This window comes from Pinus tabuliformis, chromosome 2_2 (genome assembly GCF_031772625.1).
Source record: "Pinus tabuliformis cultivar Carrire ecotype Pingquan chromosome 2_2, CPIR1, whole genome shotgun sequence".
NCBI lineage: Eukaryota > Viridiplantae > Streptophyta > Pinopsida > Pinales > Pinaceae > Pinus > Pinus tabuliformis.
In genome coordinates this window covers 920,971,269-920,981,639 of record NC_142300.1, presented here as the reverse complement: position 1 = coordinate 920,981,639, position 10,371 = coordinate 920,971,269, and the positions used below count along the sequence as shown (strand labels likewise).

At 41.6% G+C, this 10,371-nt stretch overlaps 1 long non-coding RNA gene across 1 annotated transcript; it reads left to right on the top strand.

The window, feature by feature from the left end:
* The first annotated feature begins 1,376 nt into the window (after window positions 1–1,376).
* On the top strand, window positions 1,377–9,643 carry LOC149196064 (uncharacterized). Its single transcript, XR_016255204.1, has 3 exons — window positions 1,377–1,469; window positions 9,189–9,250; window positions 9,379–9,643. It is a non-coding gene; the product is annotated as an uncharacterized LOC149196064 (long non-coding RNA).
* Window positions 9,644–10,371: the final 728 nt, after the last annotated feature.

The window sequence follows — 10,371 nt, the reverse complement described above, 5'->3', positions numbered from 1 at the left end:
ATCACCATTCAAAGTGTGCATGTTTGCTTTGCTCCCAATTCCCCCGCTGTCCCGGGATATGTGTCTATAAAAATAAGATAATATATTTGTATTCATCAAAATGTGCCACGTTGTCATTCGCTCATTGAGCATGCTCAACATCTCATCAACGATGAGCAACCTCTCATCAACCTAGTTAAGAGGAGATGAACATGTAAATGTCGATTAGATGGACGCTCTGCAACAAACACCCACATCTCATGACACGTTGCCGCTTCACATTAATGTTTTAGACATCGGATTATTGTACTCTACACTTAGCTTTCTATATCTACGCGACCCCATAAATAAAGGTGGAAACATTGAAACTACAGCAGAAAAGTGGAAAAGGGCAAGATTTTGGTCAAGCCATCGATAACTTTTACCAGTGAGAGAGTCGGACCGCCCATCAAATGAAAAATTGATGAAGTTTTTATATTTTTTACGCCCTTCGTTTTATGTTTTATTCAAATTTGTGTGTCAATTTCCTTTTGTCATTTTCATTTTGCCCTTTTTTTTAAAATGAAGAGTGTATTTAATATTTGTTTTTTAAGTTATTTTTTTTAATAATTATTCATGATATGTTTCGAATATGTGAATTTCAATATTTTATTATTATTATTATTATTTTATTTTTTTAATGAAGAGTTTATTTAACATATATTTTTTAATAGAAATTTATTTTTTTTATAATGAATATATCGGTTGTTTTTAAGTGTATTTTTTGAAAAGTTTTCTTGTTTTTTTTCTATTTTAATTTGTTTGTAATCTGATAGGGATTTATTGAAATCACAAGTTTGACAGGTGAACTCTTCACAATTGAAATGCGTTAGATATTTTTAGGTGTGTTGAATCCATATAATGTCACACTCCACAGTAATATCTCATAATAAAAAATAAAAAATTATGGTGGTAAACCTTATTGTCATGTGGACCTTATAAACCTGATCCTAAGCTGATCATAAACATTATATATGCTTGCAATTAATTAAGCACTAACCGTGCTGTTATGATGACCCTACATGATTATCAATCACCGAACTTGTATTACCATAAGACTTATGGATTTCGAATCCTTAGCGATTCTCACCATTTAGTTAAGGTCAACGGAACAAGGCCACTGGTTTGCTTTTCCGATCGGTTCCCATGCCAGGTGTGGTCGGAAAACTAAATAGCCTCACCTACCCTGGCCAGGTGTCTTCCGCCGGACAGAGGCCATGTGAAGCCTTGGGGAATCCGCCGGGTTCGCGCGCCAAACTGCCATACGAGGAACGGTGAGGATCCTCTCCACTGATCTAAGGGTCGATATCATTTCAGGGTTTATCGGTCTCATAAAGTCCACCGAGTTGCTCAGTGTGGGTTCATTTGCACTTGGAGGGGAGCCCGAACCCTCGCTCCAAATGGCGGTTCTAACCCTGCAAACTATGCCAGGTTGCGGCAAGCCAGCACAGGTATCTACCACTTCATCAATAGCTTCGGCTGTAAATTTTATTGTTTATAACACTGTGCGTTCTTGATCAGGTTTGCTTGTTTTGGTTAATACATTCATGATCACTTCCCTTGAATCCTCATGTGCAGGGCGTGCTTCATACTCTTACCACTCAGGAATGGAATGGAAAGGTACAGCCGAAACATCCCAGGTACTAGACCCTCGCAAACGTCACAGTAATTAAGTTAATACAATAGGCGGAAGTAACAGGTAGATTTCTATGTGTTTCTCTCGGCCTGAGAGGGGTTCCTCACGGCATTCTTCAATGTGTTGATTCAGGGTTTCACCTTCGGCTGAACCTTAGCTAGGGTGCGAGGTCGGCTTTCCCATGCCGGTACCTGTGCCTTCCTTGGTTACAGTCTCTGTGTTGTATTATTCGATAACATTTGTATATTTATGTTCAGGGGTTCACGGCTTTTCTCGCCGGACTCTAAACGGGATAAATCATGGCTTCATTTGTTTTGGAAATGAGCCACTTTGAATGCCCTGTATTTATGTTAGACTTTGGTTCTCAGAATATTTAAAGGACAGACCCTCGTGGTACTCTTCCGGCTATTTGTCCATCGTTATTGTGAGATTGTCTCTTTCGTTTACCTGTTCAATATATTATGCATGTTCTCCATTCAAATGTTTTGCGTCTACAGTTTGTTTGCTACACATATGTATTTGCTCCAAGGTTCGAGCCTTTAGAAATAATATGCAAGTCTTTTCCATTCGAATGTTCTGTATTTACAGTTTGTTTTGTTACAGATACCTCGTTTCTCTATTGACAAGATGAGACATAATCCTTTCGAGGGTTTCGTCTCCATAATTCCTGTTATAGTTTACCATGGTTTGGCTGGAAACAGAGGTTCAATGGCCGTTTCTACGGTGGTTCTGTAATGCCATGATAACGTATTGATATGCATTTTATTTTAAACAGCACTAGATTAACTTTGCTTCCTGTCTGATATACTCATATCGGTTCAAACTTTAGATACAGGCCGAGGGTTCCACATTGGAACGGCCGAGGGTTTCATCTTGAAACGGTCGAGGGTTTCACCCATACTACGAACCGATTTCACAAGTTCTCTATAACCCTTACAATGTTAGTTTTGTACAAAAACCCTGCTTATGGTTGACTGGTAAATATATTACACGCTCACATGTTCTGTATGTTGATATGAACCTTCAGGTTCTTTGTATAGTTTCTACGTTTCGGTTTTCAATACGGATTGAGCATTATTCCGATACACAACATGTATCACATTCATGCAGTTATCCTACATCTTTCTTTTACAGTTATTCACATCATTCTTTTATATGCATTTGCATTGTTCTTAGAATAGCTATCATGCATCATTTTTCTTCAGCTGTCTGACTTGACCTCTACACAGTTATCTTTACAGATATCAGGCATTATTCTTTACTTAGTTATCATGCTTCGCCTTCTTTACAGTTATTATGCAAAGATTATATCAGATAGTTTCTATTGCTTGATTAGCCAGTCTCAGGCACTTTTAAACACTATTATGATATTATATGCATACTGTTCCATCTAGTCAATAACAGATATTCAGGTGCAGTCATACTTTCCATATAAGCACCAAGCATACTAATACAGTAATTTAGTTCAGCTGAATAACACATACCTGGTCTATTAGGCATCCGTAGTTATAACTCCAGAAGTTCACCTGCAATTTAAAGGTTTGCTCTTATCCACCCAGCCATGAGATCCAACGCTATGTTGGGTTCTCCCCCCGAGCTGTCCTGCAGGCCTGCAGCCCTCAACAGGTCTAATGCACAGTTGTGCTAGGGTTATCTGGTCCTCACCAGACTTAACCCTCTTTTTCTTTCTCTTTTCTTTTCTTCAGTTTCTCCCCCTCTCTGTCATCACAGACCAGGGATTTTCCCCCTCCCAGGACTTTTCCTGGCTGAAGGGTTAGTTCTTTTTCAGTTTTTATAACTGTTTCTTTCTTTAGAAATCCTCCTTTAGGAGACTGCCAGCATTTTTAAAATATCTTCCATTCATAAAATAAATAATATCATTTAACACAGTAATTAATAATTCACATGAGTTTCTTACCAAAGTAACTTTCATAATTACATGTTTTACGGGGTCCTCACATCTTCCCCCCCTGGGATTGGACATCGTCCCGATGTCTATTCCCATTAAATAAGTCCGGGTAAATTTTCCTCATAATTTCCTCGTCTTCCCATGTAGCCTCCTCAGGCCCATAGTGCTGCCACAACACTTTAATTTGGGTAATAACCCGTTTCCGCAGCCGCACTTCTCTCCGGTCGAGAATGCTCTGTGGTTCGACCAGAACCTCGCCTTCCGGTTCGACCTGCAGACAATCAATAATTTCAATCAGTTTCCATTAAGTGTATCTGCATGTTCCAAAACATCGGACTAAGTTTTCTTACCCGAACATCTTGCCATTTAATCACATGTTTAGGATCGTATACATATTTCTTTAGGACAGAGACGTGGAACACGTTGTGAATTCTAATATGGCTTGGCAAGGCGAGTTGGTAAGCCACCGGCCCCACTCTAGCCAAGATCTGGAAAGGACCAAAGTACCGAGGAGCCAGCTTGGCGCATCCGCTCCATTGCAATGTGCTCCTTCTGGCTTGGATCCTCACAAACACGTGGTCACCAATCTGATATTCCTTAAACCTTCTTTTCCTGTCTGCAAAACTTTTCTGCCGGTCCTGTGCAGCCTTCAAATTGGCACGCACTTTTTTCACCATGTCTTCCATCTCTTTAAGCATTTCCGGACCCAAACTCAGCTTATCCTCAGGCCCACCCCAACTTGAGGGTGTGCGGCATTTTCGCCCATACAGAACCTCAAAAGGACTTAGTTGTGTCGAGGTATGATATCCATTGTTATATGCGAATTCCACCAGATGCAAATATTCTTCCCATTGGTTTGGTTTCGTCATCACATACGCCCTCAACATATCTTCCAACACTTGATTTACCCGCTCGGTTTGACCATCGGTTTGCGGGTGATATGCTGTGCTAAAGTTTAGCTGTGTTCCCAACTCAGCGAACAACGTCCTCCAAAAGGTGGATGTGAACTTTACATCCCGATCTGAAATGATTACCTTTGGTAGTCCATGCAATCTGAACACATTTTGCATAAAAAGGTGCGCAATTTGTACCGCTTTATAAGTGGACTGCACGGGTATGAAGTGTGCCGCTTTACTCAACTTATCCACCACTACCATGATGGAATCATGGTTCTTCCTTGTTCGAGGCAAACCAGTTATAAAATCCATGGAAATGGTTTCCCATTTCCATTCCGGAATTGGCAAAGGTTGTAACAGCCCGGCCGGATGTTGATGTTCTGCCTTAATCTGCTGACACTCTAAGCACTTTTCCAAGTACTCAACCACTTGCTTCTTCATTCTAGGCCAGAAGTATTCTTTCCTTAGTGCAGTGACCATCTTTTGGTACCCTGGATGACCAGTATAGTGGCTGGTATGGAACTCATCCAAAATCAGGTTCTTAAGGTTATTTGAATTAGGTACATATAATTTCTTATTAAAGTACAGCATACCAGCATTGTCCAATGTATAACCTTGCTGCAATCTTTCATTATCTGATTGTTGTACCTGCTGTTTTAACTGTTGGTATTCAGCATCCTGATTTGCTGCTGCTTTAATCTGCTCAAACAGAGAATTTCGCCACTTGCTGACTGAAAGTTCACACAAACACTGCACCTTTCGACTCAATGCATCAGCCACCCGATTCTCCTTGCCCTTTAAGTGCTTGATCTCGAAATCAAATCCGCTTAAGAAATCTGCCCAACGACCTTGTCTTGCATTCAAAGTAGGTTGGCTGAAATAATTAGTCAGGCTGTGGTGATCTGTTAACAACAGAAATTTCCTCCCCAAGAGGTAATGGCGCCACATTTTAAGCGCATGAATAACAACTGTTAATTCTAGGTCGTAAGCAGAGTACTTTTGCTCATGCTCTTTTAATTTTCTCGACTCATACGCAATTACTTTCCCTTCCTGCATTAATACTCCTCCCACACCCTCTTTACTTGCATCAGTACACACAACGTAATCCTTATTAGGATCGGCTATACTCAAGATGGGTGCAGTGGTGAGTAAATGCTTCAGTCGATCAAAACTCTGCTGACATTCCGCTGTCCACTTAAATACTTTTCCCTTTTTCTGCAACGAAGTGATAGGGTAGGCTATCCTTGAGAACCCTTCCACAAATCTTCGGTAATAGCCAGCTAGTCCCATAAAGGATCTGATATCGGCTACATCCTTGGGTATGGGCCATTCCATAATCGTCTTTATTTTCTCAGGATCTACTGCTATTCCTTCTTTGGTAATCACATGGCCCAAATATTGGATTTCCTCCTTGAAAAAGTCACACTTACTAAATTTGGCATACAGCTGATGTTCCCGAAGAGTTTGCAACACCATCCGGAGATGTTCTTTGTGTTCCTCATGGGAACGAGAATATATCAGAATGTCATCTATAAATATCAGCACGAATTTGTCCAAAAACCTGTGAAACACGCTGTTCATTAAACACATAAAGGTGGCGGGTGCGTTGGTCAAGCCAAAGGGCAGCACCACAAATTCATAATGCCCGTAGCGTGTTCTGAAAGCGGTTTTGGCAATGTCTCCTTCCTTAATTCTGATCTGATGATAACCAGATCGCAAATCGATCTTGGAAAATACCTTTGCTCCCTTCACTTGATCGAAGAGTTCGTCTATCCGAGGCAGGGGGTACTTATTCTTGATCGTGAGCTTGTTCAGCTGTCGATAGTCTATACACATACGGAGGGTTCCATCTTTCTTTTTGACAAATAGTACTGGAGCTCCCCACGGTGACACGCTGGGGCGGATATAATTCTTGTCCAGCAACTCTTGCAGTTGCATTTTTAATTCTGTCAACTCGGGTACGCTCATCCGGTACGGTGCTCGTGACACCGGGGCTGCCCCTGGTATTAACTCTATAGTAAAATCTATGTCCCTTTTCGGAGGCAGTCCTGGTACCTCTTCAGGAAAGACATCCACAAATTCCTGCACTATCGGAATGCTGTCTAATGCAGATACTTTGTCTTTCTGGTTTGCATAACCAACTTGAATAGCGTAAATTTGACACTTCTTCCTGAGACATTTAGCTAGTTGAGAGGCAGTGATAGGCCGGATCTGTACAGGGTGTTTAATTCCCTGTAATTCTTGCTGCTGTCCCAAGTCATCCTTGTAATAAATGGTTTTGGTCTTGCAGTTCACCAACGACCAATGCTTTTCCAGCCAATCCATACCAATCAGGATGTCATAGGACCCCAATGGAAGCACATTCAGGTCTGCTGTAATTGGTTGTCCAACTATGCTGAAAGGACAGTTATTAATTTTGGCTAAGACTCTTCTTTTAGCTCCTGTGGCTAGCTGTACCAGCCATGGGTTCTTGAACTTTTCAGAAGACAGCTTACACTGTTCTACTACTTTTGGGCTAACATAACTTAAGGTAGCTCCTGGGTCAATAAGAACAGCTATAGAAAGATTGGAAATTTTACCTTCAAATTCCACCATGCTCGGCTGGTATTCCGCTTGACGGTCCTCCAGAGCTGCGTTAATTCTTGGCATGCTGCGCGCCACTTCTCCAACAGTTGATGCTTCTTGGATCTGAGATATTTGATCCACTCCTTTACGCTGAGGGCAATTCTTCACGTAGTGTGGGCCTCCACAACCCCAACATTGGACTGGAGGTCTGGTCATCCCTTCAAGATCTGTCCTGGCAGGTGGTTCACTGATCCTGCTCTCACTTGGCTTAGTCCGAAAGGTACTCTTTGCTACATTTCTGCCAATCTGTCCCTTACCAGCAACCTTGTTGCCATTACCACGACTTCCCTTGCTATTACCAGCAATTCTGTTGCTTTTTCTTTCATTCCATCTTTTATTTGAAGTGTCTCCTTTCTGCTTGTTTTGCTGATAACAGATTCTTGCCTTACAAATCGCCTCATCCATTGTCCTGGGATTATCAAACTCAATACGTTCTCTTATATAGGCTGGTAGACTGCTCACAAATCTCTGCACCTTGGCCTTCTCCTCCTTGATATATGGTACATAACGAAGCAGGGAGGTGAAGCGGTTAATGAACTCGTCCATGGACTGCTGTCCCAGTCGTAAATCATGGAACTCCCGTGCCTTCTCATCGTAGAAACGCTCAGTTAGATATCTCTCTTTGAAGTACTTCTGAAACTTTTCCCAGGTTATGTTCTGCTCACTTACTCCTTTTACAATTTTGATTTCTTCCCACCACAAGGTTGCTTTGCCCTGTAGCTGGAAGATGGCCAGCCGCGCCTTCAGATTCTGATCATACTCATACAACTGGAAATACTTGTTAATATTAATTAACCAAGCCTCTGCCGCTTCCTCCTGTTCTCCATCAAAATGTGGAGGTTTGATTTTCCGGAATTCTCCCTGTAATTCCATTCTCTGTCTCTTTGGCGTCTGCTGTTCTACTACATTGTCAGAATGATCTTCCTTCTCCTCTGAAATTTCAGGTGCATAATTCCGCTCTTCAGTTGCCCTTTGTTGTTCCGCACTGGGATTGGCTAATGGTGGATTTTGTCTTTCCGACAAACTCTTCAATATTCTTTCCTGTTCCACTGTCAATCGTGCGTTGTCTTCTCGCAGACGTGCCATTTCATCTTTCAATTCTTGAACAGTTTGCAGTATCGCCAGATTGGTACTGCGTGTCTCTGCACCAAGCTGTATCCACAGCTCTGGATTTTCCCGAGGAACGCCATCCGCTCCCTGCATTCCCTCCATCTTTACTGTTGACTGTTATCGCTTGTTGTTCCTGTATTTGTTTCCTATTTAATAAACAGAAACCAATTAGCGAAATTTAATTCTTTCTCATACATATACTATATGATAATTCCATGCAGCTGGATCTTACTGCTCCAGAGGCCACAGTTTTGAAACCTCTGCTCTGATACCATATTGTCACACTCCACAGTAATATCTCATAATAAAAAAAAAAAAATTATGGTGGTAAACCTTATTGTCATGTGGACCTTATAAACCTGATCCTAAGCTGATCATAAACATTATATATGCTTGCAATTAATTAAGCACTAACCGTGCTGTTATGATGACCCTACATGATTATCAATCACCGAACTTGTATTACCATAAGACTTATGGATTTCGAATCCTTAGCGATTCTCACCATTTAGTTAAGGTCAACGGAACAAGGCCACTGGTTTGCTTTTCTGATCGGTTCCCATGCCAGGTGTGGTCGGAAAACTAAATAGCCTCACCTACCCTAGCCAGGTGTCTTCCGACGGACAGAGGCCATGTGAAGCCTTGGGGAATCCGCCGGGTTCGCGTGCCAAACTACCATACGAGGAACGGTGAGGATCCTCTCCACTGATCTAAGGGTCGATATCATTTCAGGGTTTATCGGTCTCATAAATTCCACCGATTTGCTCAGTGTGGGTTCATTTGCACTTGGAGGGGAGCCCGAACCCTCGCTCCAAAATGGCGGTTCTAACCCTGCAAACTATGCCAGGTTGCGACAAGACAGCACAGGTATCTACCACTTCATCAATAGCTTCGGCTGTAAATTTTATTGTTTATAACACTGTGCGTTCTTGATCAGGTTTGCTTGTTTTGGTTAATACATTCATGATCACTTCCCTTGAATCCTCATGTGCAGGGCGTGCTTCATACTCTTACCACTCAGGAATGGAATGGAAAGGTACCGCCGAAACATCCCAGGTACTAGACCCTCGCAAACGTCAAAGTAATTAAGTTAATGCAATAGGCGGAAGTAACAGGTAGATTTCTATGTGTTTCTCTCGGCCTGAGAGGGGTTCCTCACGGCATTCTGCAATGTGTTGATTCAGGGTTTCACCTTCGGCTGAACCTTAGCTAGGATGCGAGGTCGGCTTTCCCATGCCGGTACCTGCGCCTTCTCTGGTTTACAGTCTCTGTGTTGTATTATTTGATATCATTTGTATATTTATGTTCAGGGATTCACGGCTTTCCTCGCCGGACTCTAAACGAAATAAATCCTGGCTTCTATTGTTTTGGGAATGTGCCATTTTGAATGCCCTGTATTTATGTTAGACTTCGGCTCTTTGAATATTTAATGGACAGACCTTCGTGGTACTCTTCCGGCTATTTATCCATCGTTATTGTGATTATCTCTTTCGTTTACCTGTTCAATATAATATGCATGTTTTCCATTCGAATGTCCTGCGTCTACAGCTTGTTTTGCTACACATATGTATTTGCTCCAAATGATTCGAGCTTTTAAATATAATATGCAAGTTTTTCTATTCGAATGTTCTGTATCTACAGTTTGTTTTGTTACAGATACCTCGTTTCTCTATTGACAGGCTGAGACATAATCCTTTCGAGGGTTTCGTCTCCATAATTCCTGTTATAGTTTACCATGGTTTGGCTGGAAACAGAGGTTCAATGGCCGTTTCTACGGCGGTTCTGTAACGCCATGATAACGTATTGATATGCATTTTATTTTAAACAGCACTAGATTAACTTTGCTTCCTGTCTGATATACTCATATCGGTTCAAACTTTAGATACAGGCCGAGGGTTCCACATTGGAACGGCCGAGGGTTTCATCTTGAAACGGTCGAGGGTTTCACCCATACTACGAACCGATTTCACAAGTTCTCTATAACCCTTACAATGTTAGTTTTGTACAAAAACCCTGCTTATGGTTGACTGGTAAATATATTACACGCTCACATGTTCTGTATGTTGATATGAACCTTCAGGTTCTTTGTATAGTTTCTACGTTTCGGTTTTCAATACGGATTGAGCATTATTCCGATACACAACATGTATCACATTCATGCAGTTATCCTACATCTT